This window comes from Neoarius graeffei (assembly GCF_027579695.1).
Source record: "Neoarius graeffei isolate fNeoGra1 chromosome 18 unlocalized genomic scaffold, fNeoGra1.pri SUPER_18_unloc_1, whole genome shotgun sequence".
Classification (NCBI taxonomy): domain Eukaryota; kingdom Metazoa; phylum Chordata; class Actinopteri; order Siluriformes; family Ariidae; genus Neoarius; species Neoarius graeffei.
The window spans coordinates 1,054,709-1,077,524 of NW_026869982.1; the positions used below are offsets into that span (position 1 = coordinate 1,054,709).

Below are 22,816 nucleotides of genomic sequence, written 5' to 3' on the forward strand. Positions count from 1 at the left end.
AAGGAAAATTCAAACAGATTTCTGCAAGAAGACAAAATAAAATGCTTACAGTACCTGGTATTCCTAGGCAGTCTCCCACTCAAGTACTAACCAGGCCCAACTCTGTTTAGCTTCTGAGATCAGACGGGATCAGGCGTTGTCAGAGTGGTTTGGCCATAAGCAACAGTTAGTTGGAAATGTGCCGTTTTTCTTGCCTTGCCTTGCGCCCAGAAGGAAAATTCTTGCCTTGCGAGCAGAAGGAAAATTCAAACAGATTTCTGCTAGAAGACAAAATAAAATGCTTACAGTACCTGGTATTCCTAGGCAGTCTCCCACTCAAGTACTAACCAGGCCCAACTCTGTTTAGCTTCTGAGATCAGACGGGATCAGGCGTTGTCAGAGTGGTTTGGCCATAAGCAACAGTTAGTTGGAAATGTGCCGTTTTTCTTGCCTTGCCTTGCGACCAGAAGGAAAATTCTTGCCTTGCGAGCAGAAGGAAAATTCAAACAGATTTCTGCAAGAAGACAAAATAAAATGCTTACAGTACCTGGTATTACTAGGCAGTCTCCCACTCAAGTACTAAACAGGCCCAACTCTGTTTAGCTTCTCAGATCAGACAGGATCAGGCATTGTCAGAGTGGTTTGGACATAAGCAATAGTCTGGAAATGTGCCGTTTTTCTTGCCTTGCCTTGCGATCAGAAGGAAAATTCTTGCCTTGCGACCAGAAGGAAAATTCAAACAGATTTCTGCAAGAAGACAAAATAAAATGCTTACAGTACCTGGTATTCCTAGGCAGTCTCCCACTCAAGTACTAACCAGGCCCAACTCTGTTTAGCTTCTGAGATCAGACGGGATCAGGCGTTGTCAGAGTGGTTTGGCCATAAGCAACAGTTAGTTGGAAATGTGTCGTTTTTCTTGCCTTGCCTTGCCTTGCGCCCAGAAGGAAAATTCTTGCCTTGCGAGCAGAAGGAAAATTCAAACAGATTTCTGCTAGAAGACAAAATAAAATGCTTACAGTACCTGGTATTCCTAGGCAGTCTCCCACTCAAGTACTAACCAGGCCCAACTCTGTTTAGCTTCTGAGATCAGACGGGATCAGGCGTTGTCAGAGTGGTTTGGCCATAAGCAACAGTTAGTTGGAAATGTGCCGTTTTTCTTGCCTTGCCTTGCCTTGCGACCAGAAGGAAAATTCTTGCCTTGCGAGCAGAAGGAAAATTCAAACAGATTTCTGCAAGAAGACAAAATAAAATGCTTACAGTACCTGGTATTCCTAGGCAGTCTCCCACTCAAGTACTAACCAGGCCTAACTCTGTTTAGCTTCTGAGATCAGATGGGATCAGGCGTTGTCAGAGTGGTTTGGCCATAAGCAACAGTGAGTTGGAAATGTGCCGTTTTTCTTGCCTTGCCTTGCCTTGCGCCCAGAAGGAAAATTCTTGCCTTGCGAGCAGAAGGAAAATTCAAACAGATTTCTGCTAGAAGACAAAATAAAATGCTTACAGTACCTGGTATTCCTAGGCAGTCTCCCACTCAAGTACTATCCAGGCCCAACTCTGTTTAGCTTCTGAGATCAGACGGGATCAGGCGTTGTCAGAGTGGTTTGGCCATAAGCAGCAGTTAGTTGGAAATGTGCCGTTTTTCTTGCCTTGCCTTGCGACCAGAAGGAAAATTCTTGCCTTGCGAGCAGAAGGAAAATTCAAACAGATTTCTGCAAGAAGACAAAATAAAATGCTTACAGTACCTGGTATTACTAGGCAGTCTCCCACTCAAGTACTAAACAGGCCCAACTCTGTTTAGTTTCTGAGATCTGACAGGATCAGGCGTTGTCAGAGTGGTTTGGCCGTAAGCAACAGCTTGTTGGAAATGTGCCATTTTTCTTGCCTTGCGCCCAGAAGGAAAATTCTTGCCTTGCGACCAGAAGGAAAATTCAAACAGATTTCTGCTAGAAGACAAAATAAAATGCTTACAGTACCTGGTATTCCTAGGCAGTCTCCCACTCAAGTACTAACCAGGCCCAACTCTGTTTAGCTTCTGAGATCAGACGGGATCAGGCGTTGTCAGAGTGGTTTGGCCATAAGCAACAGTTAGTTGGAAATGTGCCGTTTTTCTTGCCTTGCCTTGCCTTGCCTTGCGCCCAGAAGGAAAATTCTTGCCTTGCGAGCAGAAGGAAAATTCAAACAGATTTCTGCAAGAAGACAAAATAAAATGCTTACAGTACCTGGTATTCCTAGGCAGTCTCCCACTCAAGTACTAACCAGGCCCAACTCTGTTTAGCTTCTGAGATCAGACGGGATCAGGCGTTGTCAGAGTGGTTTGGCCATAAGCAACAGTTAGTTGGAAATGTGCCGTTTTTCTTGCCTTGCCTTGCCTTGCGCCCAGAAGGAAAATTCTTGCCTTGCGAGCAGAAGGAAAATTCAAACAGATTTCTGCTAGAAGACAAAATAAAATGCTTACAGTACCTGGTATTCCTATTCAGTCTCCCACTCAAGTACTAACCAGGCCCAACTCTGTTTAGTTTCTGAGATCAGACGGGATCAGGCGATGTCAGAGTGGTTTGGCCATAAGCAACAGTTAGTTGGAAATGTGCCGTTTTTCTTGCCTTGCCTTGCCTTGCGCCCAGAAGGAAAATTCTTGCCTTGCGAGCAGAAGGAAAATTCAAACAGATTTCTGCAAGAAGACAAAATAAAATGCTTACAGTACCTGGTATTCCTAGGCAGGCTCCCACTCAAGTACTAACCAGGCCCAACTCTGTTTAGCTTCTGAGATCAGACGGGATCAGGCGTTGTCAGAGTGGTTTGGCCATAAGCAACAGTTAGTTGGAAATGTGCCGTTTTTCTTGCCTTGCCTTGCGCCCAGAAGGAAAATTCTTGCCTTGCGAGCAGAAGGAAAATTCAAACAGATTTCTGCTAGAAGACAAAATAAAATGCTTACAGTACCTGGTATTCCTAGGCAGTCTCCCACTCAAGTACTAACCAGGCCCAACTCTGTTTAGCTTCTGAGATCAGACGGGATCAGGCGTTGTCAGAGTGGTTTGGCCATAAGCAACAGTTAGTTGGAAATGTGCCGTTTTTCTTGCCTTGCCTTGCGACCAGAAGGAAAATTCTTGCCTTGCGAGCAGAAGGAAAATTCAAACAGATTTCTGCAAGAAGACAAAATAAAATGCTTACAGTACCTGGTATTACTAGGCAGTCTCCCACTCAAGTACTAAACAGGCCCAACTCTGTTTAGCTTCTCAGATCAGACAGGATCAGGCATTGTCAGAGTGGTTTGGACATAAGCAATAGTCTGGAAATGTGCCGTTTTTCTTGCCTTGCCTTGCGATCAGAAGGAAAATTCTTGCCTTGCGACCAGAAGGAAAATTCAAACAGATTTCTGCAAGAAGACAAAATAAAATGCTTACAGTACCTGGTATTCCTAGGCAGTCTCCCACTCAAGTACTAACCAGGCCCAACTCTGTTTAGCTTCTGACATCAGACGGGATCAGGCGTTGTCAGAGTGGTTTGGCCATAAGCAACAGTTAGTTGGAAATGTGCCGTTTTTCTTGCCTTGCCTTGCCTTGCGCCCAGAAGGAAAATTCTTGCCTTGCGAGCAGAAGGAAAATTCAAACAGATTTCTGCTAGAAGACAAAATAAAATGCTTACAGTACCTGGTATTCCTAGGCAGTCTCCCACTCAAGTACTAACCAGGCCCAACTCTGTTTAGCTTCTGAGATCAGACGGGATCAGGCGTTGTCAGAGTGGTTTGGCCGTAAGCAACAGTTAGTTGGAAATGTGCCGTTTTTCTTGCCTTGCCTTGCGACCAGAAGGAAAATTCTTGCCTTGCGAGCAGAAGGAAAATTCAAACAGATTTCTGCAAGGAGACAAAATAAAATGCTTACAGTACCTGGTATTCCTAGGCAGTCTCACACTCAAGTACTAACCAGGCCCAACTCTGTTTAGCTTCTCAGATCAGACAGGATCAGGCATTGTCAGAGTGGTTTGGACGTAAACAACAGTCTGGAAATGTGTGCCTTGCCTTGCCTTGCCTTGCCTTGCCTTGCCTTGCCTTGCCTTGCCTTGCGCCCAGAAGGAAAATTCTTGCCTTGCGAGCAGAAGGAAAATTCAAACAGATTTCTGCAAGAAGACAAAATAAAATGCTTACAGTACCTGGTATTCCTAGGCAGTCTCCCACTCAAGTACTAACCAGGCCCAACTCTGTTTAGCTTCTGAGATCAGACGGGATCAGGCGTTGTCAGAGTGGTTTGGCCATAAGCAACAGTTAGTTGGAAATGTGTCGTTTTTCTTGCCTTGCCTTGCCTTGCGCCCAGAAGGAAAATTCTTGCCTTGCGAGCAGAAGGAAAATTCAAACAGATTTCTGCTAGAAGACAAAATAAAATGCTTACAGTACCTGGTATTCCTAGGCAGTCTCCCACTCAAGTACTAACCAGGCCCAACTCTGTTTAGCTTCTGAGATCAGACGGGATCAGGCGTTGTCAGAGTGGTTTGGCCATAAGCAACAGTTAGTTGGAAATGTGCCGTTTTTCTTGCCTTGCCTTGCCTTGCGACCAGAAGGAAAATTCTTGCCTTGCGAGCAGAAGGAAAATTCAAACAGATTTCTGCAAGAAGACAAAATAAAATGCTTACAGTACCTGGTATTCCTAGGCAGTCTCCCACTCAAGTACTAACCAGGCCTAACTCTGTTTAGCTTCTGAGATCAGACGGGATCAGGCGTTGTCAGAGTGGTTTGGCCATAAGCAACAGTGAGTTGGAAATGTGCCGTTTTTCTTGCCTTGCCTTGCCTTGCGCCCAGAAGGAAAATTCTTGCCTTGCGAGCAGAAGGAAAATTCAAACAGATTTCTGCTAGAAGACAAAATAAAATGCTTACAGTACCTGGTATTCCTAGGCAGTCTCCCACTCAAGTACTATCCAGGCCCAACTCTGTTTAGCTTCTGAGATCAGACGGGATCAGGCGTTGTCAGAGTGGTTTGGCCATAAGCAGCAGTTAGTTGGAAATGTGCCGTTTTTCTTGCCTTGCCTTGCGACCAGAAGGAAAATTCTTGCCTTGCGAGCAGAAGGAAAATTCAAACAGATTTCTGCAAGAAGACAAAATAAAATGCTTACAGTACCTGGTATTACTAGGCAGTCTCCCACTCAAGTACTAAACAGGCCCAACTCTGTTTAGTTTCTGAGATCTGACAGGATCAGGCGTTGTCAGAGTGGTTTGGCCGTAAGCAACAGCTTGTTGGAAATGTGCCATTTTTCTTGCCTTGCGCCCAGAAGGAAAATTCTTGCCTTGCGACCAGAAGGAAAATTCAAACAGATTTCTGCTAGAAGACAAAATAAAATGCTTACAGTACCTGGTATTCCTAGGCAGTCTCCCACTCAAGTACTAACCAGGCCCAACTCTGTTTAGCTTCTGAGATCAGACGGGATCAGGCGTTGTCAGAGTGGTTTGGCCATAAGCAACAGTTAGTTGGAAATGTGCCGTTTTTCTTGCCTTGCCTTGCCTTGCCTTGCGCCCAGAAGGAAAATTCTTGCCTTGCGAGCAGAAGGAAAATTCAAACAGATTTCTGCAAGAAGACAAAATAAAATGCTTACAGTACCTGGTATTCCTAGGCAGTCTCCCACTCAAGTACTAACCAGGCCCAACTCTGTTTAGCTTCTGAGATCAGACGGGATCAGGCGTTGTCAGAGTGGTTTGGCCATAAGCAACAGTTAGTTGGAAATGTGCCGTTTTTCTTGCCTTGCCTTGCCTTGCGCCCAGAAGGAAAATTCTTGCCTTGCGAGCAGAAGGAAAATTCAAACAGATTTCTGCTAGAAGACAAAATAAAATGCTTACAGTACCTGGTATTCCTATTCAGTCTTCCACTCAAGTACTAACCAGGCCCAACTCTGTTTAGTTTCTGAGATCAGACGGGATCAGGCGATGTCAGAGTGGTTTGGCCATAAGCAACAGTTAGTTGGAAATGTGCCGTTTTTCTTGCCTTGCCTTGCCTTGCGCCCAGAAGGAAAATTCTTGCCTTGCGAGCAGAAGGAAAATTCAAACAGATTTCTGCAAGAAGACAAAATAAAATGCTTACAGTACCTGGTATTCCTAGGCAGTCTCCCACTCAAGTACTAACCAGGCCCAACTCTGTTTAGCTTCTGAGATCAGACGGGATCAGGCGTTGTCAGAGTGGTTTGGCCATAAGCAACAGTTAGTTGGAAATGTGCCGTTTTTCTTGCCTTGCCTTGCGCCCAGAAGGAAAATTCTTGCCTTGCGAGCAGAAGGAAAATTCAAACAGATTTCTGCTAGAAGACAAAATAAAATGCTTACAGTACCTGGTATTCCTAGGCAGTCTCCCACTCAAGTACTCACCAGGCCCAACTCTGTTTAGCTTCTGAGATCAGACGGGATCAGGCGTTGTCAGAGTGGTTTGGCCATAAGCAACAGTTAGTTGGAAATGTGCCGTTTTTCTTGCCTTGCCTTGCGACCAGAAGGAAAATTCTTGCCTTGCGAGCAGAAGGAAAATTCAAACAGATTTCTGCAAGAAGACAAAATAAAATGCTTACAGTACCTGGTATTACTAGGCAGTCTCCCACTCAAGTACTAAACAGGCCCAACTCTGTTTAGCTTCTCAGATCAGACAGGATCAGGCATTGTCAGAGTGGTTTGGACATAAGCAATAGTCTGGAAATGTGCCGTTTTTCTTGCCTTGCCTTGCGATCAGAAGGAAAATTCTTGCCTTGCGACCAGAAGGAAAATTCAAACAGATTTCTGCAAGAAGACAAAATAAAATGCTTACAGTACCTGGTATTCCTAGGCAGTCTCCCACTCAAGTACTAACCAGGCCCAACTCTGTTTAGCTTCTGACATCAGACGGGATCAGGCGTTGTCAGAGTGGTTTGGCCATAAGCAACAGTTAGTTGGAAATGTGCCGTTTTTCTTGCCTTGCCTTGCCTTGCGCCCAGAAGGAAAATTCTTGCCTTGCGAGCAGAAGGAAAATTCAAACAGATTTCTGCTAGAAGACAAAATAAAATGCTTACAGTACCTGGTATTCCTAGGCAGTCTCCCACTCAAGTACTAACCAGGCCCAACTCTGTTTAGCTTCTGAGATCAGACGGGATCAGGCGTTGTCAGAGTGGTTTGGCCGTAAGCAACAGTTAGTTGGAAATGTGCCGTTTTTCTTGCCTTGCCTTGCGACCAGAAGGAAAATTCTTGCCTTGCGAGCAGAAGGAAAATTCAAACAGATTTCTGCAAGGAGACAAAATAAAATGCTTACAGTACCTGGTATTCCTAGGCAGTCTCACACTCAAGTACTAACCAGGCCCAACTCTGTTTAGCTTCTCAGATCAGACAGGATCAGGCATTGTCAGAGTGGTTTGGACGTAAACAACAGTCTGGAAATGTGCGCCTTGCCTTGCCTTGCCTTGCCTTGCCTTGCCTTGCCTTGCCTTGCCTTGCCTTGCCTTGCCTTGCCTTGCCTTGCCTTGCTCCCAGAAGGAAAATTCTTGCCTTGCGACCAGAAGGAAAATTCAAACAGATTTCTGCAAGAAGACAAAATAAAATGCTTACAGTACCTGGTATTCCTAGGCAGTCTCACACTCAAGTACTAACCAGGCCCAACTCTGTTTAGCTTCTCAGATCAGACAGGATCAGGCATTGTCAGAGTGGTTTGGACGTAAACAACAGTCTGGAAATGTGTGCCTTGCCTTGCCTTGCCTTGCCTTGCCTTGCGCCCAGAAGGAAAATTCTTGCCTTGCGAGCAGAAGGAAAATTCAAACAGATTTCTGCAAGAAGACAAAATAAAATGCTTACAGTACCTGGTATTCCTAGGCAGTCTCCCACTCAAGTACTAACCAGGCCCAACTCTGTTTAGCTTCTGAGATCAGACGAGGTCAGGCGTTGTCAGAGTGGTTTGGCCGTAAGCAACAGCTTGTTGGAAATGTGCCGTTTTTCTTGCCTTGCGATCAGAAGGAAAATTCTTGCCTTGCGACCAGAAGGAAAATTCAAACAGATTTCTGCAAGAAGACAAAATAAAATGCTTACAGTACCTGGTATTCCTAGGCAGTCTCCCACTCAAGTACTAACCAGGCCCAACTCTGTTTAGCTTCTGAGATCAGACGGGATCAGGCGTTGTCAGAGTGGTTTGGCCGTAAGCAACAGCTTGTTGGAAATGTGCCGTTTTTCTTGCCTTGCGATCAGAAGGAAAATTCTTGCCTTGCGACCAGAAGGAAAATTCAAACAGATTTCTGCAAGAAGACAAAATAAAATGCTTACAGTACCTGGTATTCCTAGGCAGTCTCACACTCAAGTACTAACCAGGCCCAACTCTGTTTAGCTTCTCAGATCAGACAGGATCAGGCATTGTCAGAGTGGTTTGGACGTAAACAACAGTCTGGAAATGTGTGCCTTGCCTTGCCTTGCCTTGCCTTGCCTTGCCTTGCCTTGCCTTGCCTTGCCTTGCCTTGCCTTGCGCCCAGAAGGAAAATTCTTGCCTTGCGAGCAGAAGGAAAATTCAAACAGATTTCTGCAAGAAGACAAAATAAAATGCTTACAGTACCTGGTACTCCTAGGCAGTCTCCCACTCAAGTACTAACCAGGCCCAACTCTGTTTAGCTTCTGAGATCAGACGGGATCAGGCGTTGTCAGAGTGGTTTGGCCGTAAGCAACAGCTTGTTGGAAATGTGCCGTTTTTCTTGCCTTGCGATCAGAAGGAAAATTCTTGCCTTGCGAGCAGAAGGAAAATTCAAACAGATTTCTGCTAGAAGACAAAATAAAATGCTTACAGTACCTGGTATTCCTAGGCAGTCTCCCACTCAAGTACTCACCAGGCCCAACTCTGTTTAGCTTCTGAGATCAGACGGGATCAGGCGTTGTCAGAGTGGTTTGGCCATAAGCAACAGTTAGTTGGAAATGTGCCGTTTTTCTTGCCTTGCCTTGCGACCAGAAGGAAAATTCTTGCCTTGCGAGCAGAAGGAAAATTCAAACAGATTTCTGCAAGAAGACAAAATAAAATGCTTACAGTACCTGGTATTACTAGGCAGTCTCCCACTCAAGTACTAAACAGGCCCAACTCTGTTTAGCTTCTCAGATCAGACAGGATCAGGCATTGTCAGAGTGGTTTGGACATAAGCAATAGTCTGGAAATGTGCCGTTTTTCTTGCCTTGCCTTGCGATCAGAAGGAAAATTCTTGCCTTGCGACCAGAAGGAAAATTCAAACAGATTTCTGCAAGAAGACAAAATAAAATGCTTACAGTACCTGGTATTCCTAGGCAGTCTCCCACTCAAGTACTAACCAGGCCCAACTCTGTTTAGCTTCTGACATCAGACGGGATCAGGCGTTGTCAGAGTGGTTTGGCCATAAGCAACAGTTAGTTGGAAATGTGCCGTTTTTCTTGCCTTGCCTTGCCTTGCGCCCAGAAGGAAAATTCTTGCCTTGCGAGCAGAAGGAAAATTCAAACAGATTTCTGCTAGAAGACAAAATAAAATGCTTACAGTACCTGGTATTCCTAGGCAGTCTCCCACTCAAGTACTAACCAGGCCCAACTCTGTTTAGCTTCTGAGATCAGACGGGATCAGGCGTTGTCAGAGTGGTTTGGCCGTAAGCAACAGTTAGTTGGAAATGTGCCGTTTTTCTTGCCTTGCCTTGCGACCAGAAGGAAAATTCTTGCCTTGCGAGCAGAAGGAAAATTCAAACAGATTTCTGCAAGGAGACAAAATAAAATGCTTACAGTACCTGGTATTCCTAGGCAGTCTCACACTCAAGTACTAACCAGGCCCAACTCTGTTTAGCTTCTCAGATCAGACAGGATCAGGCATTGTCAGAGTGGTTTGGACGTAAACAACAGTCTGGAAATGTGCGCCTTGCCTTGCCTTGCCTTGCCTTGCCTTGCCTTGCCTTGCCTTGCCTTGCCTTGCCTTGCCTTGCCTTGCCTTGCTCCCAGAAGGAAAATTCTTGCCTTGCGACCAGAAGGAAAATTCAAACAGATTTCTGCAAGAAGACAAAATAAAATGCTTACAGTACCTGGTATTCCTAGGCAGTCTCACACTCAAGTACTAACCAGGCCCAACTCTGTTTAGCTTCTCAGATCAGACAGGATCAGGCATTGTCAGAGTGGTTTGGACGTAAACAACAGTCTGGAAATGTGTGCCTTGCCTTGCCTTGCCTTGCCTTGCCTTGCGCCCAGAAGGAAAATTCTTGCCTTGCGAGCAGAAGGAAAATTCAAACAGATTTCTGCAAGAAGACAAAATAAAATGCTTACAGTACCTGGTATTCCTAGGCAGTCTCCCACTCAAGTACTAACCAGGCCCAACTCTGTTTAGCTTCTGAGATCAGACGAGATCAGGCGTTGTCAGAGTGGTTTGGCCGTAAGCAACAGCTTGTTGGAAATGTGCCGTTTTTCTTGCCTTGCGATCAGAAGGAAAATTCTTGCCTTGCGACCAGAAGGAAAATTCAAACAGATTTCTGCAAGAAGACAAAATAAAATGCTTACAGTACCTGGTATTCCTAGGCAGTCTCCCACTCAAGTACTAACCAGGCCCAACTCTGTTTAGCTTCTGAGATCAGACGGGATCAGGCGTTGTCAGAGTGGTTTGGCCGTAAGCAACAGCTTGTTGGAAATGTGCCGTTTTTCTTGCCTTGCGATCAGAAGGAAAATTCTTGCCTTGCGACCAGAAGGAAAATTCAAACAGATTTCTGCAAGAAGACAAAATAAAATGCTTACAGTACCTGGTATTCCTAGGCAGTCTCACACTCAAGTACTAACCAGGCCCAACTCTGTTTAGCTTCTCAGATCAGACAGGATCAGGCATTGTCAGAGTGGTTTGGACGTAAACAACAGTCTGGAAATGTGTGCCTTGCCTTGCCTTGCCTTGCCTTGCCTTGCCTTGCCTTGCCTTGCCTTGCCTTGCCTTGCCTTGCCTTGCCTTGCGCCCAGAAGGAAAATTCTTGCCTTGCGAGCAGAAGGAAAATTCAAACAGATTTCTGCAAGAAGACAAAATAAAATGCTTACAGTACCTGGTATTCCTAGGCAGTCTCCCACTCAAGTACTAACCAGGCCCAACTCTGTTTAGCTTCTGAGATCAGATGGGATCAGGCGTTGTCAGAGTGGTTTGGACGTAAACAACAGTCTGGAAATGTGTGCCTTGCCTTGCCTTGCCTTGCCTTGCGCCCAGAAGGAAAATTCTTGCCTTGCGAGCAGAAGGAAAATTCAAACAGATTTCTGCAAGAAGACAAAATAAAATGCTTACAGTACCTGGTATTCCTAGGCAGTCTCCCACTCAAGTACTAACCAGGCCCAACTCTGTTTAGCTTCTGAGATCAGACGGGATCAGGCGTTGTCAGAGTGGTTTGGCCGTAAGCAACAGCTTGTTGGAAATGTGCCGTTTTTCTTGCCTTGCGATCAGAAGGAAAATTCTTGCCTTGCGACCAGAAGGAAAATTCAAACAGATTTCTGCAAGAAGACAAAATAAAATGCTTACAGTACCTGGTATTCCTAGGCAGTCTCCCACTCAAGTACTAACCAGGCCCAACTCTGTTTAGCTTCTGAGATCAGACGGGATCAGGCGTTGTCAGAGTGGTTTGGCCGTAAGCAACAGCTTGTTGGAAATGTGCCGTTTTTCTTGCCTTGCGATCAGAAGGAAAATTCTTGCCTTGCGACCAGAAGGAAAATTCAAACAGATTTCTGCAAGAAGACAAAATAAAATGCTTACAGTACCTGGTATTCCTAGGCAGTCTCCCACTCAAGTACTAACCAGGCCCAACTCTGTTTAGCTTCTGAAATCAGACGGGATCAGGCATTGTCAGAGTGGTTTGGCCGTGAGCAACAGTTTGCTGGAAATGTGCCGTTTTTCTTGCCTTGCCTTGCCTTGCGCCCAGAAGGAAAATTATTGCCTTGCTAGCAGAAGGAAAATTCAAACAGATTTCTGCAAGAAGACAAAATAAAATGCTTACAGTACCTGGTATTCCTAGGCAGTCTCCCACTCAAGTACTAACCAGGCCCAACTCTGTTTAGCTTCTGAGATCAGACGGGATCAGGCGTTGTCAGAGTGGTTTGGCCGTAAGCAACAGCTTGTTGGAAATGTGCCGTTTTTCTTGCCTTGCGATCAGAAGGAAAATTCTTGCCTTGCGACCAGAAGGAAAATTCAAACAGATTTCTGCAAGAAGACAAAATAAAATGCTTACAGTACCTGGTATTCCTAGGCAGTCTCACACTCAAGTACTAACCAGGCCCAACTCTGTTTAGCTTCTCAGATCAGACAGGATCAGGCATTGTCAGAGTGGTTTGGACGTAAACAACAGTCTGGAAATGTGTGCCTTGCCTTGCCTTGCCTTGCCTTGCCTTGCCTTGCCTTGCCTTGCCTTGCCTTGACTTGCCTTGCCTTGCGCCCAGAAGGAAAATTCTTGCCTTGCGAGCAGAAGGAAAATTCAAACAGATTTCTGCAAGAAGACAAAATAAAATGCTTACAGTACCTGGTACTCCTAGGCAGTCTCCCACTCAAGTACTAACCAGGCCCAACTCTGTTTAGCTTCTGAGATCAGACGGGATCAGGCGTTGTCAGAGTGGTTTGGCCGTAAGCAACAGCTTGTTGGAAATGTGCCGTTTTTCTTGCCTTGCGATCAGAAGGAAAATTCTTGCCTTGCGACCAGAAGGAAAATTCAAACAGATTTCTGCAAGAAGACAAAATAAAATGCTTACAGTACCTGGTATTCCTAGGCAGTCTCCCACTCAAGTACTAACCAGGCCCAACTCTGTTTAGCTTCTGAGATCAGATGGGATCAGGCGTTGTCAGAGTGGTTTGGACGTAAACAACAGTCTGGAAATGTGTGCCTTGCCTTGCCTTGCCTTGCCTTGCCTTGCGCCCAGAAGGAAAATTCTTGCCTTGCGAGCAGAAGGAAAATTCAAACAGATTTCTGCAAGAAGACAAAATAAAATGCTTACAGTACCTGGTATTCCTAGGCAGTCTCCCACTCAAGTACTAACCAGGCCCAACTCTGTTTAGCTTCTGAGATCAGACGGGATCAGGCGTTGTCAGAGTGGTTTGGCCGTAAGCAACAGCTTGTTGGAAATGTGCCGTTTTTCTTGCCTTGCGATCAGAAGGAAAATTCTTGCCTTGCGACCAGAAGGAAAATTCAAACAGATTTCTGCAAGAAGACAAAATAAAATGCTTACAGTACCTGGTATTCCTAGGCAGTCTCCCACTCAAGTACTAACCAGGCCCAACTCTGTTTAGCTTCTGAGATCAGACGGGATCAGGCGTTGTCAGAGTGGTTTGGCCGTAAGCAACAGCTTGTTGGAAATGTGCCGTTTTTCTTGCCTTGCGATCAGAAGGAAAATTCTTGCCTTGCGACCAGAAGGAAAATTCAAACAGATTTCTGCAAGAAGACAAAATAAAATGCTTACAGTACCTGGTATTCCTAGGCAGTCTCCCACTCAAGTACTAACCAGGCCCAACTCTGTTTAGCTTCTGAAATCAGACGGGATCAGGCATTGTCAGAGTGGTTTGGCCGTGAGCAACAGTTTGCTGGAAATGTGCCGTTTTTCTTGCCTTGCCTTGCCTTGCGCCCAGAAGGAAAATTATTGCCTTGCTAGCAGAAGGAAAATTCAAACAGATTTCTGCAAGAAGACAAAATAAAATGCTTACAGTACCTGGTATTCCTAGGCAGTCTCCCACTCAAGTACTAACCAGGCCCAACTCTGTTTAGCTTCTGAGATCAGACGGGATCAGGCGTTGTCAGAGTGGTTTGGCCGTAAGCAACAGCTTGTTGGAAATGTGCCGTTTTTCTTGCCTTGCGATCAGAAGGAAAATTCTTGCCTTGCGACCAGAAGGAAAATTCAAACAGATTTCTGCAAGAAGACAAAATAAAATGCTTACAGTACCTGGTATTCCTAGGCAGTCTCACACTCAAGTACTAACCAGGCCCAACTCTGTTTAGCTTCTCAGATCAGACAGGATCAGGCATTGTCAGAGTGGTTTGGACGTAAACAACAGTCTGGAAATGTGTGCCTTGCCTTGCCTTGCCTTGCCTTGCCTTGCCTTGCCTTGCCTTGCCTTGCCTTGCCTTGCGCCCAGAAGGAAAATTCTTGCCTTGCGAGCAGAAGGAAAATTCAAACAGATTTCTGCAAGAAGACAAAATAAAATGCTTACAGTACCTGGTATTCCTAGGCAGTCTCACACTCAAGTACTAACCAGGCCCAACTCTGTTTAGCTTCTCAGATCAGACAGGATCAGGCATTGTCAGAGTGGTTTGGACGTAAACAACAGTCTGGAAATGTGTGCCTTGCCTTGCCTTGCCTTGCCTTGCGCCCAGAAGGAAAATTCTTGCCTTGCGAGCAGAAGGAAAATTCAAACAGATTTCTGCAAGAAGACAAAATAAAATGCTTACAGTACCTGGTATTCCTAGGCAGTCTCCCACTCAAGTACTAACCAGGCCCAACTCTGTTTAGCTTCTGAAATCAGACGGGATCAGGCATTGTCAGAGTGGTTTGGCCGTGAGCAACAGTTTGCTGGAAATGTGCCGTTTTTCTTGCCTTGCCTTGCCTTGCGCCCAGAAGGAAAATTATTGCCTTGCGAGCAGAAGGAAAATTCAAACAGATTTCTGCAAGAAGACAAAATAAAATGCTTACAGTACCTGGTATTCCTAGGCAGTCTCCCACTCAAGTACTAACCAGGCCCAACTCTGTTTAGCTTCTGAGATCAGACGGGATCAGGCGTTGTCAGAGTGGTTTGGCCGTAAGCAACAGCTTGTTGGAAATGTGCCGTTTTTCTTGCCTTGCGATCAGAAGGAAAATTCTTGCCTTGCGACCAGAAGGAAAATTCAAACAGATTTCTGCAAGAAGACAAAATAAAATGCTTACAGTACCTGGTATTCCTAGGCAGTCTCACACTCAAGTACTAACCAGGCCCAACTCTGTTTAGCTTCTCAGATCAGACAGGATCAGGCATTGTCAGAGTGGTTTGGACGTAAACAGCAGTCTGGAAATGTGTGCCTTGCCTTGCCTTGCCTTGCCTTGCGCCCAGAAGGAAAATTCTTGCCTTGCGAGCAGAAGGAAAATTCAAACAGATTTCTGCAAGAAGACAAAATAAAATGCTTACAGTACCTGGTATTCCTAGGCAGTCTCCCACTCAAGTACTAACCAGGCCCAACTCTGTTTAGCTTCTGAAATCAGACGGGATCAGGCATTGTCAGAGTGGTTTGGCCGTGAGCAACAGTTTGCTGGAAATGTGCCGTTTTTCTTGCCTTGCCTTGCCTTGCGCCCAGAAGGAAAATTATTGCCTTGCGAGCAGAAGGAAAATTCAAACAGATTTCTGCAAGAAGACAAAATAAAATGCTTACAGTACCTGGTATTCCTAGGCAGTCTCCCACTCAAGTACTAACCAGGCCCAACTCTGTTTAGCTTCTGAGATCAGACGGGATCAGGCGTTGTCAGAGTGGTTTGGCCGTAAGCAACAGCTTGTTGGAAATGTGCCGTTTTTCTTGCCTTGCGATCAGAAGGAAAATTCTTGCCTTGCGACCAGAAGGAAAATTCAAACAGATTTCTGCAAGAAGACAAAATAAAATGCTTACAGTACCTGGTATTCCTAGGCAGTCTCACACTCAAGTACTAACCAGGCCCAACTCTGTTTAGCTTCTCAGATCAGACAGGATCAGGCATTGTCAGAGTGGTTTGGACGTAAACAACAGTCTGGAAATGTGTGCCTTGCCTTGCCTTGCCTTGCCTTGCCTTGCGCCCAGAAGGAAAATTCTTGCCTTGCGAGCAGAAGGAAAATTCAAACAGATTTCTGCAAGAAGACAAAATAAAATGCTTACAGTACCTGGTATTCCTAGGCAGTCTCCCACTCAAGTACTAACCAGGCCCAACTCTGTTTAGCTTCTGAGATCAGACGGGATCAGGCGTTGTCAGAGTGGTTTGGCCGTAAGCAACAGCTTGTTGGAAATGTGCCGTTTTTCTTGCCTTGCGATCAGAAGGAAAATTCTTGCCTTGCGACCAGAAGGAAAATTCAAACAGATTTCTGCAAGAAGACAAAATAAAATGCTTACAGTACCTGGTATTCCTAGGCAGTCTCCCACTCAAGTACTAACCAGGCCCAACTCTGTTTAGCTTCTGAGATCAGACGGGATCAGGCGTTGTCAGAGTGGTTTGGCCGTAAGCAACAGCTTGTTGGAAATGTGCCGTTTTTCTTGCCTTGCGATCAGAAGGAAAATTCTTGCCTTGCGACCAGAAGGAAAATTCAAACAGATTTCTGCAAGAAGACAAAATAAAATGCTTACAGTACCTGGTATTCCTAGGCAGTCTCACACTCAAGTACTAACCAGGCCCAACTCTGTTTAGCTTCTCAGATCAGACAGGATCAGGCATTGTCAGAGTGGTTTGGACGTAAACAACAGTCTGGAAATGTGTGCCTTGCCTTGCCTTGCCTTGCCTTGCCTTGCGCCCAGAAGGAAAATTCTTGCCTTGCGAGCAGAAGGAAAATTCAAACAGATTTCTGCAAGAAGACAAAATAAAATGCTTACAGTACCTGGTATTCCTAGGCAGTCTCCCACTCAAGTACTAACCAGGCCCAACTCTGTTTAGTTTCTGAGATCAGACGGGATCAGGCGTTGTCAGAGTGGTTTGGCCGTAAGCAACAGCTTGTTGGAAATGTGCCGTTTTTCTTGCCTTGCGATCAGAAGGAAAATTCTTGCCTTGCGACCAGAAGGAAAATTCAAACAGATTTCTGCAAGAAGACAAAATAAAATGCTTACAGTACCTGGTATTCCTAGGCAGTCTCCCACTCAAGTACTAACCAGGCCCAACTCTGTTTAGCTTCTGAGATCAGACGGGATCAGGCGTTGTCAGAGTGGTTTGGCCGTAAGCAACAGCTTGTTGGAAATGTGCCGTTTTTCTTGCCTTGCGATCAGAAGGAAAATTCTTGCCTTGCGACCAGAAGGAAAATTCAAACAGATTTCTGCAAGAAGACAAAATAAAATGCTTACAGTACCTGGTATTCCTAGGCAGTCTCACACTCAAGTACTAACCAGGCCCAACTCTGTTTAGCTTCTCAGATCAGACAGGATCAGGCATTGTCAGAGTGGTTTGGACGTAAACAGCAGTCTGGAAATGTGTGCCTTGCCTTGCCTTGCCTTGCCTTGCGCCCAGAAGGAAAATTCTTGCCTTGCGAGCAGAAGGAAAATTCAAACAGATTTCTGCAAGAAGACAAAATAAAATGCTTACAGTACCTGGTATTCCTAGGCAGTCTCCCACTCAAGTACTAACCAGGCCCAACTCTGTTTAGCTTCTGAAATCAGACGGGATCAGGCATTGTCAGAGTGGTTTGGCCGTGAGCAACAGTTTGCTGGAAATGTGCCGTTTTTCTTGCCTTGCCTTGCCTTGCGCCCAGAAGGAAAATTATTGCCTTGCGAGCAGAAGGAAAATTCAAACAGATTTCTGCAAGAAGACAAAATAAAATGCTTACAGTACCTGGTATTCCTAGGCAGTCTCCCACTCAAGTACTAACCAGGCCCAACTCTGTTTAGCTTCTGAGATCAGACGGGATCAGGCGTTGTCAGAGTGGTTTGGCCGTAAGCAACAGCTTGTTGGAAATGTGCCGTTTTTCTTGCCTTGCGATCAGAAGGAAAATTCTTGCCTTGCGACCAGAAGGAAAATTCAAACAGATTTCTGCAAGAAGACAAAATAAAATGCTTACAGTACCTGGTATTCCTAGGCAGTCTCACACTCAAGTACTAACCAGGCCCAACTCTGTTTAGCTTCTCAGATCAGACAGGATCAGGCATTGTCAGAGTGGTTTGGACGTAAACAACAGTCTGGAAATGTGTGCCTTGCCTTGCCTTGCCTTGCCTTGCCTTGCGCCCAGAAGGAAAATTCTTGCCTTGCGAGCAGAAGGAAAATTCAAACAGATTTCTGCAAGAAGACAAAATAAAATGCTTACAGTACCTGGTATTCCTAGGCAGTCTCCCACTCAAGTACTAACCAGGCCCAACTCTGTTTAGCTTCTGAGATCAGACGGGATCAGGCGTTGTCAGAGTGGTTTGGCCGTAAGCAACAGCTTGTTGGAAATGTGCCGTTTTTCTTGCCTTGCGATCAGAAGGAAAATTCTTGCCTTGCGACCAGAAGGAAAATTCAAACAGATTTCTGCAAGAAGACAAAATAAAATGCTTACAGTACCTGGTATTCCTAGGCAGTCTCCCACTCAAGTACTAACCAGGCCCAACTCTGTTTAGCTTCTGAGATCAGACGGGATCAGGCGTTGTCAGAGTGGTTTGGCCGTAAGCAACAGCTTGTTGGAAATGTGCCGTTTTTCTTGCCTTGCGATCAGAAGGAAAATTCTTGCCTTGCGACCAGAAGGAAAATTCAAACAGATTTCTGCAAGAAGACAAAATAAAATGCTTACAGTACCTGGTATTCCTAGGCAGTCTCACACTCAAGTACTAACCAGGCCCAACTCTGTTTAGCTTCTCAGATCAGACAGGATCAGGCATTGTCAGAGTGGTTTGGACGTAAACAACAGTCTGGAAATGTGTGCCTTGCCTTGCCTTGCCTTGCCTTGCCTTGCGCCCAGAAGGAAAATTCTTGCCTTGCGAGCAGAAGGAAAATTCAAACAGATTTCTGCAAGAAGACAAAATAAAATGCTTACAGTACCTGGTATTCCTAGGCAGTCTCCCACTCAAGTACTAACCAGGCCCAACTCTGTTTAGCTTCTGAGATCAGACGGGATCAGGCGTTGTCAGAGTGGTTTGGCCGTAAGCAACAGCTTGTTGGAAATGTGCCGTTTTTCTTGCCTTGCGATCAGAAGGAAAATTCTTGCCTTGCGACCAGAAGGAAAATTCAAACAGATTTCTGCAAGAAGACAAAATAAAATGCTTACAGTACCTGGTATTCCTAGGCAGTCTCCCACTCAAGTACTAACCAGGCCCAACTCTGTTTAGCTTCTGAGATCAGATGGGATCAGGCGTTGTCAGAGTGGTTTGGACGTAAACAACAGTCTGGAAATGTGTGCCTTGCCTTGCCTTGCCTTGCCTTGCCTTGCGCCCAGAAGGAAAATTCTTGCCTTGCGAGCAGAAGGAAAATTCAAACAGATTTCTGCAAGAAGACAAAATAAAATGCTTACAGTACCTGGTATTCCTAGGCAGTCTCCCACTCAAGTACTAACCAGGCCCAACTCTGTTTAGCTTCTGAGATCAGACGGGATCAGGCGTTGTCAGAGTGGTTTGGCCGTAAGCAACAGCTTGTTGGAAATGTGCCGTTTTTCTTGCCTTGCGATCAGAAGGAAAATTCTTGCCTTGCGACCAGAAGGAAAATTCAAACAGATTTCTGCAAGAAGACAAAATAAAATGCTTACAGTACCTGGTATTCCTAGGCAGTCTCCCACTCAAGTACTAACCAGGCCCAACTCTGTTTAGCTTCTGAGATCAGACGGGATCAGGCGTTGTCAGAGTGGTTTGGCCGTAAGCAACAGCTTGTTGGAAATGTGCCGTTTTTCTTGCCTTGCGATCAGAAGGAAAATTCTTGCCTTGCGACCAGAAGGAAAATTCAAACAGATTTCTGCAAGAAGACAAAATAAAATGCTTACAGTACCTGGTATTCCTAGGCAGTCTCACACTCAAGTACTAACCAGGCCCAACTCTGTTTAGCTTCTCAGATCAGACAGGATCAGGCATTGTCAGAGTGGTTTGGACGTAAACAACAGTCTGGAAATGTGTGCCTTGCCTTGCCTTGCCTTGCCTTGCCTTGCCTTGCCTTGCCTTGCCTTGCCTTGCCTTGCCTTGCCTTGCCTTGCGCCCAGAAGGAAAATTCTTGCCTTGCGAGCAGAAGGAAAATTCAAACAGATTTCTGCAAGAAGACAAAATAAAATGCTTACAGTACCTGGTATTCCTAGGCAGTCTCCCACTCAAGTACTAACCAGGCCCAACTCTGTTTAGCTTCTGAGATCAGACGGGATCAGGCGTTGTCAGAGTGGTTTGGCCGTAAGCAACAGCTTGTTGGAAATGTGCCGTTTTTCTTGCCTTGCGATCAGAAGGAAAATTCTTGCCTTGCGACCAGAAGGAAAATTCAAACAGATTTCTGCAAGAAGACAAAATAAAATGCTTACAGTACCTGGTATTCCTAGGCAGTCTCCCACTCAAGTACTAACCAGGCCCAACTCTGTTTAGCTTCTGAGATCAGATGGGATCAGGCGTTGTCAGAGTGGTTTGGACGTAAACAACAGTCTGGAAATGTGTGCCTTGCCTTGCCTTGCCTTGCCTTGCGCCCAGAAGGAAAATTCTTGCCTTGCGACCAGAAGGAAAATTCAAACAGATTTCTGCAAGAAGACAAAATAAAATGCTTACAGTACCTGGTATTCCTAGGCAGTCTCACACTCAAGTACTAACCAGGCCCAACTCTGTTTAGCTTCTGAGATCAGACGGGATCAGGCGTTGTCAGAGTGGTTTGGCCGTAAGCAACAGCTTGTTGGAAATGTGCCGTTTTTCTTGCCTTGCGATCAGAAGGAAAATTCTTGCCTTGCGACCAGAAGGAAAATTCAAACAGATTTCTGCAAGAAGACAAAATAAAATGCTTACAGTACCTGGTATTCCTAGGCAGTCTCCCACTCAAGTACTAACCAGGCCCAACTCTGTTTAGCTTCTGAGATCAGACGGGATCAGGCGTTGTCAGAGTGGTTTGGCCGTAAGCAACAGCTTGTTGGAAATGTGCCGTTTTTCTTGCCTTGCGATCAGAAGGAAAATTCTTGCCTTGCGACCAGAAGGAAAATTCAAACAGATTTCTGCAAGAAGACAAAATAAAATGCTTACAGTACCTGGTATTCCTAGGCAGTCTCACACTCAAGTACTAACCAGGCCCAACTCTGTTTAGCTTCTCAGATCAGACAGGATCAGGCATTGTCAGAGTGGTTTGGACGTAAACAACAGTCTGGAAATGTGTGCCTTGCCTTGCCTTGCCTTGCGCCCAGAAGGAAAATTCTTGCCTTGCGAGCAGAAGGAAAATTCAAACAGATTTCTGCAAGAAGACAAAATAAAATGCTTACAGTACCTGGTATTCCTAGGCAGTCTCCCACTCAAGTACTAACCAGGCAAAACTCTGTTTAGCTTCTGAAATCAGACGGGATCAGGCATTGTCAGAGTGGTTTGGCCGTGAGCAACAGTTTGCTGGAAATGTGCCGTTTTTCTTGCCTTGCCTTGCCTTGCGCCCAGAAGGAAAATTATTGCCTTGCGAGCAGAAGGAAAATTCAAACAGATTTCTGCAAGAAGACAAAATAAAATGCTTACAGTACCTGGTATTCCTAGGCAGTCTCCCACTCAAGTACTAACCAGGCCCAACTCTGTTTAGCTTCTGAGATCAGACGGGATCAGGCGTTGTCAGAGTGGTTTGGCCGTAAGCAACAGCTTGTTGGAAATGTGCCGTTTTTCTTGCCTTGCGATCAGAAGGAAAATTCTTGCCTTGCGACCAGAAGGAAAATTCAAACAGATTTCTGCAAGAAGACAAAATAAAATGCTTACAGTACCTGGTATTCCTAGGTAGTCTCCCACTCAAGTACTAACCAGGCCCAACTCTGTTTAGCTTCTGAGATCAGATGGGATCAGGCGTTGTCAGAGTGGTTTGGACGTAAACAACAGTCTGGAAATGTGTGCCTTGCCTTGCCTTGCCTTGCCTTGCCTTGCGCCCAGAAGGAAAATTCTTGCCTTGCGAGCAGAAGGAAAATTCAAACAGATTTCTGCAAGAAGACAAAATAAAATGCTTACAGTACCTGGTATTCCTAGGCAGTCTCCCACTCAAGTACTAACCAGGCCCAACTCTGTTTAGCTTCTGAGATCAGACGGGATCAGGCGTTGTCAGAGTGGTTTGGCCGTAAGCAACAGCTTGTTGGAAATGTGCCGTTTTTCTTGCCTTGCGATCAGAAGGAAAATTCTTGCCTTGCGACCAGAAGGAAAATTCAAACAGATTTCTGCAAGAAGACAAAATAAAATGCTTACAGTACCTGGTATTCCTAGGCAGTCTCCCACTCAAGTACTAACCAGGCCCAACTCTGTTTAGCTTCTGAGATCAGACGGGATCAGGCGTTGTCAGAGTGGTTTGGCCGTAAGCAACAGCTTGTTGGAAATGTGCCGTTTTTCTTGCCTTGCGATCAGAAGGAAAATTCTTGCCTTGCGACCAGAAGGAAAATTCAAACAGATTTCTGCAAGAAGACAAAATAAAATGCTTACAGTACCTGGTATTCCTAGGCAGTCTCCCACTCAAGTACTAACCAGGCCCAACTCTGTTTAGCTTCTGAGATCAGATGGGATCAGGCGTTGTCAGAGTGGTTTGGACGTAAACAACAGTCTGGAAATGTGTGCCTTGCCTTGCCTTGCCTTGCCTTGCCTTGCGCCCAGAAGGAAAATTCTTGCCTTGCGAGCAGAAGGAAAATTCAAACAGATTTCTGCAAGAAGACAAAATAAAATGCTTACAGTACCTGGTATTCCTAGGCAGTCTCCCACTCAAGTACTAACCAGGCCCAACTCTGTTTAGCTTCTGAGATCAGACGGGATCAGGCGTTGTCAGAGTGGTTTGGCCGTAAGCAACAGCTTGTTGGAAATGTGCCGTTTTTCTTGCCTTGCGATCAGAAGGAAAATTCTTGCCTTGCGACCAGAAGGAAAATTCAAACAGATTTCTGCAAGAAGACAAAATAAAATGCTTACAGTACCTGGTATTCCTAGGCAGTCTCCCACTCAAGTACTAACCAGGCCCAACTCTGTTTAGCTTCTGAGATCAGACGGGATCAGGCGTTGTCAGAGTGGTTTGGCCGTAAGCAACAGCTTGTTGGAAATGTGCCGTTTTTCTTGCCTTGCGATCAGAAGGAAAATTCTTGCCTTGCGACCAGAAGGAAAATTCAAACAGATT

At 45.4% G+C, this 22,816-nt stretch overlaps 51 non-coding genes and 44 pseudogenes across 51 annotated transcripts; all 95 read right to left on the reverse strand.

Moving 5' to 3' along the window:
• Nucleotides 1–42: 42 nt before the first annotated feature.
• LOC132877350 (5S ribosomal RNA) lies at nt 43–161 on the reverse strand. Its single transcript, XR_009653030.1, has one exon. It is a non-coding gene; the product is annotated as a 5S ribosomal RNA (ribosomal RNA).
• A 117-nt stretch (nt 162–278) lies between these two features.
• On the reverse strand, nt 279–397 carry LOC132877351 (5S ribosomal RNA). Its single transcript, XR_009653031.1, has one exon. It is a non-coding gene; the product is annotated as a 5S ribosomal RNA (ribosomal RNA).
• Nucleotides 398–514: 117 nt separating this feature from the next.
• Nucleotides 515–633, reverse strand: LOC132881313 (5S ribosomal RNA; annotated as a pseudogene).
• Nucleotides 634–747: 114 nt separating this feature from the next.
• On the reverse strand, nt 748–866 carry LOC132877352 (5S ribosomal RNA). The gene has a single exon (XR_009653032.1). It is a non-coding gene; the product is annotated as a 5S ribosomal RNA (ribosomal RNA).
• A 122-nt stretch (nt 867–988) lies between these two features.
• LOC132877353 (5S ribosomal RNA) lies at nt 989–1,107 on the reverse strand. Its single transcript, XR_009653033.1, has one exon. It is a non-coding gene; the product is annotated as a 5S ribosomal RNA (ribosomal RNA).
• Nucleotides 1,108–1,229: 122 nt separating this feature from the next.
• Nucleotides 1,230–1,348, reverse strand: LOC132878110 (5S ribosomal RNA; annotated as a pseudogene).
• A 122-nt stretch (nt 1,349–1,470) lies between these two features.
• On the reverse strand, nt 1,471–1,589 carry LOC132877847 (5S ribosomal RNA). Its single transcript, XR_009653511.1, has one exon. It is a non-coding gene; the product is annotated as a 5S ribosomal RNA (ribosomal RNA).
• Nucleotides 1,590–1,706: 117 nt separating this feature from the next.
• On the reverse strand, nt 1,707–1,825 carry LOC132879756 (5S ribosomal RNA; annotated as a pseudogene).
• A 112-nt stretch (nt 1,826–1,937) lies between these two features.
• LOC132877354 (5S ribosomal RNA) lies at nt 1,938–2,056 on the reverse strand. Its single transcript, XR_009653034.1, has one exon. It is a non-coding gene; the product is annotated as a 5S ribosomal RNA (ribosomal RNA).
• Nucleotides 2,057–2,183: 127 nt separating this feature from the next.
• Nucleotides 2,184–2,302, reverse strand: LOC132877356 (5S ribosomal RNA). The gene has a single exon (XR_009653036.1). It is a non-coding gene; the product is annotated as a 5S ribosomal RNA (ribosomal RNA).
• Nucleotides 2,303–2,424: 122 nt separating this feature from the next.
• On the reverse strand, nt 2,425–2,543 carry LOC132879483 (5S ribosomal RNA; annotated as a pseudogene).
• Nucleotides 2,544–2,665: 122 nt separating this feature from the next.
• On the reverse strand, nt 2,666–2,784 carry LOC132878034 (5S ribosomal RNA). Its single transcript, XR_009653688.1, has one exon. It is a non-coding gene; the product is annotated as a 5S ribosomal RNA (ribosomal RNA).
• Nucleotides 2,785–2,901: 117 nt separating this feature from the next.
• Nucleotides 2,902–3,020, reverse strand: LOC132877357 (5S ribosomal RNA). Its single transcript, XR_009653037.1, has one exon. It is a non-coding gene; the product is annotated as a 5S ribosomal RNA (ribosomal RNA).
• Nucleotides 3,021–3,137: 117 nt separating this feature from the next.
• Nucleotides 3,138–3,256, reverse strand: LOC132881314 (5S ribosomal RNA; annotated as a pseudogene).
• A 114-nt stretch (nt 3,257–3,370) lies between these two features.
• On the reverse strand, nt 3,371–3,489 carry LOC132878482 (5S ribosomal RNA; annotated as a pseudogene).
• A 122-nt stretch (nt 3,490–3,611) lies between these two features.
• Nucleotides 3,612–3,730, reverse strand: LOC132876545 (5S ribosomal RNA). Its single transcript, XR_009652258.1, has one exon. It is a non-coding gene; the product is annotated as a 5S ribosomal RNA (ribosomal RNA).
• A 117-nt stretch (nt 3,731–3,847) lies between these two features.
• Nucleotides 3,848–3,966, reverse strand: LOC132880953 (5S ribosomal RNA; annotated as a pseudogene).
• Nucleotides 3,967–4,110: 144 nt separating this feature from the next.
• Nucleotides 4,111–4,229, reverse strand: LOC132877358 (5S ribosomal RNA). Its single transcript, XR_009653038.1, has one exon. It is a non-coding gene; the product is annotated as a 5S ribosomal RNA (ribosomal RNA).
• A 122-nt stretch (nt 4,230–4,351) lies between these two features.
• LOC132877359 (5S ribosomal RNA) lies at nt 4,352–4,470 on the reverse strand. Its single transcript, XR_009653039.1, has one exon. It is a non-coding gene; the product is annotated as a 5S ribosomal RNA (ribosomal RNA).
• A 122-nt stretch (nt 4,471–4,592) lies between these two features.
• LOC132878265 (5S ribosomal RNA) lies at nt 4,593–4,711 on the reverse strand (annotated as a pseudogene).
• A 122-nt stretch (nt 4,712–4,833) lies between these two features.
• On the reverse strand, nt 4,834–4,952 carry LOC132877848 (5S ribosomal RNA). Its single transcript, XR_009653512.1, has one exon. It is a non-coding gene; the product is annotated as a 5S ribosomal RNA (ribosomal RNA).
• Nucleotides 4,953–5,069: 117 nt separating this feature from the next.
• On the reverse strand, nt 5,070–5,188 carry LOC132879757 (5S ribosomal RNA; annotated as a pseudogene).
• A 112-nt stretch (nt 5,189–5,300) lies between these two features.
• Nucleotides 5,301–5,419, reverse strand: LOC132877360 (5S ribosomal RNA). The gene has a single exon (XR_009653040.1). It is a non-coding gene; the product is annotated as a 5S ribosomal RNA (ribosomal RNA).
• A 127-nt stretch (nt 5,420–5,546) lies between these two features.
• Nucleotides 5,547–5,665, reverse strand: LOC132877361 (5S ribosomal RNA). Its single transcript, XR_009653041.1, has one exon. It is a non-coding gene; the product is annotated as a 5S ribosomal RNA (ribosomal RNA).
• A 122-nt stretch (nt 5,666–5,787) lies between these two features.
• LOC132879608 (5S ribosomal RNA) lies at nt 5,788–5,906 on the reverse strand (annotated as a pseudogene).
• Nucleotides 5,907–6,028: 122 nt separating this feature from the next.
• On the reverse strand, nt 6,029–6,147 carry LOC132877362 (5S ribosomal RNA). Its single transcript, XR_009653042.1, has one exon. It is a non-coding gene; the product is annotated as a 5S ribosomal RNA (ribosomal RNA).
• A 117-nt stretch (nt 6,148–6,264) lies between these two features.
• Nucleotides 6,265–6,383, reverse strand: LOC132878019 (5S ribosomal RNA). Its single transcript, XR_009653674.1, has one exon. It is a non-coding gene; the product is annotated as a 5S ribosomal RNA (ribosomal RNA).
• A 117-nt stretch (nt 6,384–6,500) lies between these two features.
• LOC132881315 (5S ribosomal RNA) lies at nt 6,501–6,619 on the reverse strand (annotated as a pseudogene).
• Nucleotides 6,620–6,733: 114 nt separating this feature from the next.
• On the reverse strand, nt 6,734–6,852 carry LOC132878483 (5S ribosomal RNA; annotated as a pseudogene).
• A 122-nt stretch (nt 6,853–6,974) lies between these two features.
• On the reverse strand, nt 6,975–7,093 carry LOC132876546 (5S ribosomal RNA). Its single transcript, XR_009652259.1, has one exon. It is a non-coding gene; the product is annotated as a 5S ribosomal RNA (ribosomal RNA).
• Nucleotides 7,094–7,210: 117 nt separating this feature from the next.
• LOC132880954 (5S ribosomal RNA) lies at nt 7,211–7,329 on the reverse strand (annotated as a pseudogene).
• A 174-nt stretch (nt 7,330–7,503) lies between these two features.
• On the reverse strand, nt 7,504–7,622 carry LOC132880955 (5S ribosomal RNA; annotated as a pseudogene).
• Nucleotides 7,623–7,746: 124 nt separating this feature from the next.
• Nucleotides 7,747–7,865, reverse strand: LOC132878176 (5S ribosomal RNA; annotated as a pseudogene).
• Nucleotides 7,866–7,977: 112 nt separating this feature from the next.
• LOC132876547 (5S ribosomal RNA) lies at nt 7,978–8,096 on the reverse strand. The gene has a single exon (XR_009652260.1). It is a non-coding gene; the product is annotated as a 5S ribosomal RNA (ribosomal RNA).
• Nucleotides 8,097–8,208: 112 nt separating this feature from the next.
• LOC132880957 (5S ribosomal RNA) lies at nt 8,209–8,327 on the reverse strand (annotated as a pseudogene).
• Nucleotides 8,328–8,486: 159 nt separating this feature from the next.
• Nucleotides 8,487–8,605, reverse strand: LOC132876839 (5S ribosomal RNA). The gene has a single exon (XR_009652539.1). It is a non-coding gene; the product is annotated as a 5S ribosomal RNA (ribosomal RNA).
• A 112-nt stretch (nt 8,606–8,717) lies between these two features.
• On the reverse strand, nt 8,718–8,836 carry LOC132878020 (5S ribosomal RNA). The gene has a single exon (XR_009653675.1). It is a non-coding gene; the product is annotated as a 5S ribosomal RNA (ribosomal RNA).
• Nucleotides 8,837–8,953: 117 nt separating this feature from the next.
• On the reverse strand, nt 8,954–9,072 carry LOC132881316 (5S ribosomal RNA; annotated as a pseudogene).
• A 114-nt stretch (nt 9,073–9,186) lies between these two features.
• Nucleotides 9,187–9,305, reverse strand: LOC132878484 (5S ribosomal RNA; annotated as a pseudogene).
• A 122-nt stretch (nt 9,306–9,427) lies between these two features.
• On the reverse strand, nt 9,428–9,546 carry LOC132876548 (5S ribosomal RNA). The gene has a single exon (XR_009652261.1). It is a non-coding gene; the product is annotated as a 5S ribosomal RNA (ribosomal RNA).
• Nucleotides 9,547–9,663: 117 nt separating this feature from the next.
• LOC132880958 (5S ribosomal RNA) lies at nt 9,664–9,782 on the reverse strand (annotated as a pseudogene).
• Nucleotides 9,783–9,951: 169 nt separating this feature from the next.
• On the reverse strand, nt 9,952–10,070 carry LOC132880959 (5S ribosomal RNA; annotated as a pseudogene).
• Nucleotides 10,071–10,194: 124 nt separating this feature from the next.
• On the reverse strand, nt 10,195–10,313 carry LOC132877790 (5S ribosomal RNA). The gene has a single exon (XR_009653457.1). It is a non-coding gene; the product is annotated as a 5S ribosomal RNA (ribosomal RNA).
• Nucleotides 10,314–10,425: 112 nt separating this feature from the next.
• On the reverse strand, nt 10,426–10,544 carry LOC132876549 (5S ribosomal RNA). The gene has a single exon (XR_009652262.1). It is a non-coding gene; the product is annotated as a 5S ribosomal RNA (ribosomal RNA).
• Nucleotides 10,545–10,656: 112 nt separating this feature from the next.
• Nucleotides 10,657–10,775, reverse strand: LOC132880960 (5S ribosomal RNA; annotated as a pseudogene).
• Nucleotides 10,776–10,944: 169 nt separating this feature from the next.
• On the reverse strand, nt 10,945–11,063 carry LOC132878101 (5S ribosomal RNA; annotated as a pseudogene).
• Nucleotides 11,064–11,182: 119 nt separating this feature from the next.
• On the reverse strand, nt 11,183–11,301 carry LOC132876550 (5S ribosomal RNA). The gene has a single exon (XR_009652263.1). It is a non-coding gene; the product is annotated as a 5S ribosomal RNA (ribosomal RNA).
• A 112-nt stretch (nt 11,302–11,413) lies between these two features.
• LOC132876552 (5S ribosomal RNA) lies at nt 11,414–11,532 on the reverse strand. Its single transcript, XR_009652265.1, has one exon. It is a non-coding gene; the product is annotated as a 5S ribosomal RNA (ribosomal RNA).
• Nucleotides 11,533–11,644: 112 nt separating this feature from the next.
• On the reverse strand, nt 11,645–11,763 carry LOC132879344 (5S ribosomal RNA; annotated as a pseudogene).
• Nucleotides 11,764–11,885: 122 nt separating this feature from the next.
• Nucleotides 11,886–12,004, reverse strand: LOC132876553 (5S ribosomal RNA). Its single transcript, XR_009652266.1, has one exon. It is a non-coding gene; the product is annotated as a 5S ribosomal RNA (ribosomal RNA).
• A 112-nt stretch (nt 12,005–12,116) lies between these two features.
• Nucleotides 12,117–12,235, reverse strand: LOC132880961 (5S ribosomal RNA; annotated as a pseudogene).
• Nucleotides 12,236–12,399: 164 nt separating this feature from the next.
• Nucleotides 12,400–12,518, reverse strand: LOC132876840 (5S ribosomal RNA). Its single transcript, XR_009652540.1, has one exon. It is a non-coding gene; the product is annotated as a 5S ribosomal RNA (ribosomal RNA).
• Nucleotides 12,519–12,630: 112 nt separating this feature from the next.
• Nucleotides 12,631–12,749, reverse strand: LOC132878102 (5S ribosomal RNA; annotated as a pseudogene).
• A 124-nt stretch (nt 12,750–12,873) lies between these two features.
• LOC132876554 (5S ribosomal RNA) lies at nt 12,874–12,992 on the reverse strand. Its single transcript, XR_009652267.1, has one exon. It is a non-coding gene; the product is annotated as a 5S ribosomal RNA (ribosomal RNA).
• Nucleotides 12,993–13,104: 112 nt separating this feature from the next.
• LOC132876555 (5S ribosomal RNA) lies at nt 13,105–13,223 on the reverse strand. The gene has a single exon (XR_009652268.1). It is a non-coding gene; the product is annotated as a 5S ribosomal RNA (ribosomal RNA).
• A 112-nt stretch (nt 13,224–13,335) lies between these two features.
• On the reverse strand, nt 13,336–13,454 carry LOC132879345 (5S ribosomal RNA; annotated as a pseudogene).
• A 122-nt stretch (nt 13,455–13,576) lies between these two features.
• Nucleotides 13,577–13,695, reverse strand: LOC132876556 (5S ribosomal RNA). Its single transcript, XR_009652269.1, has one exon. It is a non-coding gene; the product is annotated as a 5S ribosomal RNA (ribosomal RNA).
• Nucleotides 13,696–13,807: 112 nt separating this feature from the next.
• Nucleotides 13,808–13,926, reverse strand: LOC132880962 (5S ribosomal RNA; annotated as a pseudogene).
• A 154-nt stretch (nt 13,927–14,080) lies between these two features.
• LOC132880963 (5S ribosomal RNA) lies at nt 14,081–14,199 on the reverse strand (annotated as a pseudogene).
• A 119-nt stretch (nt 14,200–14,318) lies between these two features.
• LOC132879346 (5S ribosomal RNA) lies at nt 14,319–14,437 on the reverse strand (annotated as a pseudogene).
• Nucleotides 14,438–14,559: 122 nt separating this feature from the next.
• Nucleotides 14,560–14,678, reverse strand: LOC132876557 (5S ribosomal RNA). Its single transcript, XR_009652270.1, has one exon. It is a non-coding gene; the product is annotated as a 5S ribosomal RNA (ribosomal RNA).
• A 112-nt stretch (nt 14,679–14,790) lies between these two features.
• On the reverse strand, nt 14,791–14,909 carry LOC132880964 (5S ribosomal RNA; annotated as a pseudogene).
• A 119-nt stretch (nt 14,910–15,028) lies between these two features.
• On the reverse strand, nt 15,029–15,147 carry LOC132879347 (5S ribosomal RNA; annotated as a pseudogene).
• A 122-nt stretch (nt 15,148–15,269) lies between these two features.
• LOC132876559 (5S ribosomal RNA) lies at nt 15,270–15,388 on the reverse strand. Its single transcript, XR_009652271.1, has one exon. It is a non-coding gene; the product is annotated as a 5S ribosomal RNA (ribosomal RNA).
• Nucleotides 15,389–15,500: 112 nt separating this feature from the next.
• LOC132880966 (5S ribosomal RNA) lies at nt 15,501–15,619 on the reverse strand (annotated as a pseudogene).
• Nucleotides 15,620–15,743: 124 nt separating this feature from the next.
• LOC132876560 (5S ribosomal RNA) lies at nt 15,744–15,862 on the reverse strand. Its single transcript, XR_009652272.1, has one exon. It is a non-coding gene; the product is annotated as a 5S ribosomal RNA (ribosomal RNA).
• Nucleotides 15,863–15,974: 112 nt separating this feature from the next.
• LOC132876561 (5S ribosomal RNA) lies at nt 15,975–16,093 on the reverse strand. Its single transcript, XR_009652273.1, has one exon. It is a non-coding gene; the product is annotated as a 5S ribosomal RNA (ribosomal RNA).
• A 112-nt stretch (nt 16,094–16,205) lies between these two features.
• On the reverse strand, nt 16,206–16,324 carry LOC132880967 (5S ribosomal RNA; annotated as a pseudogene).
• Nucleotides 16,325–16,448: 124 nt separating this feature from the next.
• Nucleotides 16,449–16,567, reverse strand: LOC132878035 (5S ribosomal RNA). The gene has a single exon (XR_009653689.1). It is a non-coding gene; the product is annotated as a 5S ribosomal RNA (ribosomal RNA).
• A 112-nt stretch (nt 16,568–16,679) lies between these two features.
• On the reverse strand, nt 16,680–16,798 carry LOC132876562 (5S ribosomal RNA). Its single transcript, XR_009652274.1, has one exon. It is a non-coding gene; the product is annotated as a 5S ribosomal RNA (ribosomal RNA).
• A 112-nt stretch (nt 16,799–16,910) lies between these two features.
• LOC132880969 (5S ribosomal RNA) lies at nt 16,911–17,029 on the reverse strand (annotated as a pseudogene).
• Nucleotides 17,030–17,148: 119 nt separating this feature from the next.
• LOC132879348 (5S ribosomal RNA) lies at nt 17,149–17,267 on the reverse strand (annotated as a pseudogene).
• A 122-nt stretch (nt 17,268–17,389) lies between these two features.
• LOC132876564 (5S ribosomal RNA) lies at nt 17,390–17,508 on the reverse strand. Its single transcript, XR_009652276.1, has one exon. It is a non-coding gene; the product is annotated as a 5S ribosomal RNA (ribosomal RNA).
• A 112-nt stretch (nt 17,509–17,620) lies between these two features.
• LOC132880970 (5S ribosomal RNA) lies at nt 17,621–17,739 on the reverse strand (annotated as a pseudogene).
• Nucleotides 17,740–17,863: 124 nt separating this feature from the next.
• LOC132876565 (5S ribosomal RNA) lies at nt 17,864–17,982 on the reverse strand. Its single transcript, XR_009652277.1, has one exon. It is a non-coding gene; the product is annotated as a 5S ribosomal RNA (ribosomal RNA).
• A 112-nt stretch (nt 17,983–18,094) lies between these two features.
• On the reverse strand, nt 18,095–18,213 carry LOC132876566 (5S ribosomal RNA). Its single transcript, XR_009652278.1, has one exon. It is a non-coding gene; the product is annotated as a 5S ribosomal RNA (ribosomal RNA).
• Nucleotides 18,214–18,325: 112 nt separating this feature from the next.
• Nucleotides 18,326–18,444, reverse strand: LOC132880971 (5S ribosomal RNA; annotated as a pseudogene).
• A 124-nt stretch (nt 18,445–18,568) lies between these two features.
• On the reverse strand, nt 18,569–18,687 carry LOC132876567 (5S ribosomal RNA). Its single transcript, XR_009652279.1, has one exon. It is a non-coding gene; the product is annotated as a 5S ribosomal RNA (ribosomal RNA).
• Nucleotides 18,688–18,799: 112 nt separating this feature from the next.
• On the reverse strand, nt 18,800–18,918 carry LOC132878103 (5S ribosomal RNA; annotated as a pseudogene).
• Nucleotides 18,919–19,042: 124 nt separating this feature from the next.
• Nucleotides 19,043–19,161, reverse strand: LOC132876568 (5S ribosomal RNA). The gene has a single exon (XR_009652280.1). It is a non-coding gene; the product is annotated as a 5S ribosomal RNA (ribosomal RNA).
• A 112-nt stretch (nt 19,162–19,273) lies between these two features.
• On the reverse strand, nt 19,274–19,392 carry LOC132876569 (5S ribosomal RNA). The gene has a single exon (XR_009652281.1). It is a non-coding gene; the product is annotated as a 5S ribosomal RNA (ribosomal RNA).
• Nucleotides 19,393–19,504: 112 nt separating this feature from the next.
• LOC132880972 (5S ribosomal RNA) lies at nt 19,505–19,623 on the reverse strand (annotated as a pseudogene).
• Nucleotides 19,624–19,792: 169 nt separating this feature from the next.
• LOC132876570 (5S ribosomal RNA) lies at nt 19,793–19,911 on the reverse strand. The gene has a single exon (XR_009652282.1). It is a non-coding gene; the product is annotated as a 5S ribosomal RNA (ribosomal RNA).
• A 112-nt stretch (nt 19,912–20,023) lies between these two features.
• On the reverse strand, nt 20,024–20,142 carry LOC132878105 (5S ribosomal RNA; annotated as a pseudogene).
• Nucleotides 20,143–20,261: 119 nt separating this feature from the next.
• Nucleotides 20,262–20,380, reverse strand: LOC132878201 (5S ribosomal RNA; annotated as a pseudogene).
• Nucleotides 20,381–20,492: 112 nt separating this feature from the next.
• On the reverse strand, nt 20,493–20,611 carry LOC132876571 (5S ribosomal RNA). The gene has a single exon (XR_009652283.1). It is a non-coding gene; the product is annotated as a 5S ribosomal RNA (ribosomal RNA).
• A 112-nt stretch (nt 20,612–20,723) lies between these two features.
• On the reverse strand, nt 20,724–20,842 carry LOC132880973 (5S ribosomal RNA; annotated as a pseudogene).
• A 114-nt stretch (nt 20,843–20,956) lies between these two features.
• Nucleotides 20,957–21,075, reverse strand: LOC132880075 (5S ribosomal RNA; annotated as a pseudogene).
• Nucleotides 21,076–21,197: 122 nt separating this feature from the next.
• LOC132876572 (5S ribosomal RNA) lies at nt 21,198–21,316 on the reverse strand. The gene has a single exon (XR_009652284.1). It is a non-coding gene; the product is annotated as a 5S ribosomal RNA (ribosomal RNA).
• A 112-nt stretch (nt 21,317–21,428) lies between these two features.
• On the reverse strand, nt 21,429–21,547 carry LOC132878030 (5S ribosomal RNA). The gene has a single exon (XR_009653684.1). It is a non-coding gene; the product is annotated as a 5S ribosomal RNA (ribosomal RNA).
• Nucleotides 21,548–21,671: 124 nt separating this feature from the next.
• On the reverse strand, nt 21,672–21,790 carry LOC132876573 (5S ribosomal RNA). The gene has a single exon (XR_009652285.1). It is a non-coding gene; the product is annotated as a 5S ribosomal RNA (ribosomal RNA).
• A 112-nt stretch (nt 21,791–21,902) lies between these two features.
• LOC132876576 (5S ribosomal RNA) lies at nt 21,903–22,021 on the reverse strand. Its single transcript, XR_009652287.1, has one exon. It is a non-coding gene; the product is annotated as a 5S ribosomal RNA (ribosomal RNA).
• Nucleotides 22,022–22,133: 112 nt separating this feature from the next.
• LOC132878106 (5S ribosomal RNA) lies at nt 22,134–22,252 on the reverse strand (annotated as a pseudogene).
• Nucleotides 22,253–22,376: 124 nt separating this feature from the next.
• On the reverse strand, nt 22,377–22,495 carry LOC132876577 (5S ribosomal RNA). The gene has a single exon (XR_009652288.1). It is a non-coding gene; the product is annotated as a 5S ribosomal RNA (ribosomal RNA).
• A 112-nt stretch (nt 22,496–22,607) lies between these two features.
• LOC132876578 (5S ribosomal RNA) lies at nt 22,608–22,726 on the reverse strand. Its single transcript, XR_009652289.1, has one exon. It is a non-coding gene; the product is annotated as a 5S ribosomal RNA (ribosomal RNA).
• Nucleotides 22,727–22,816: the final 90 nt, after the last annotated feature.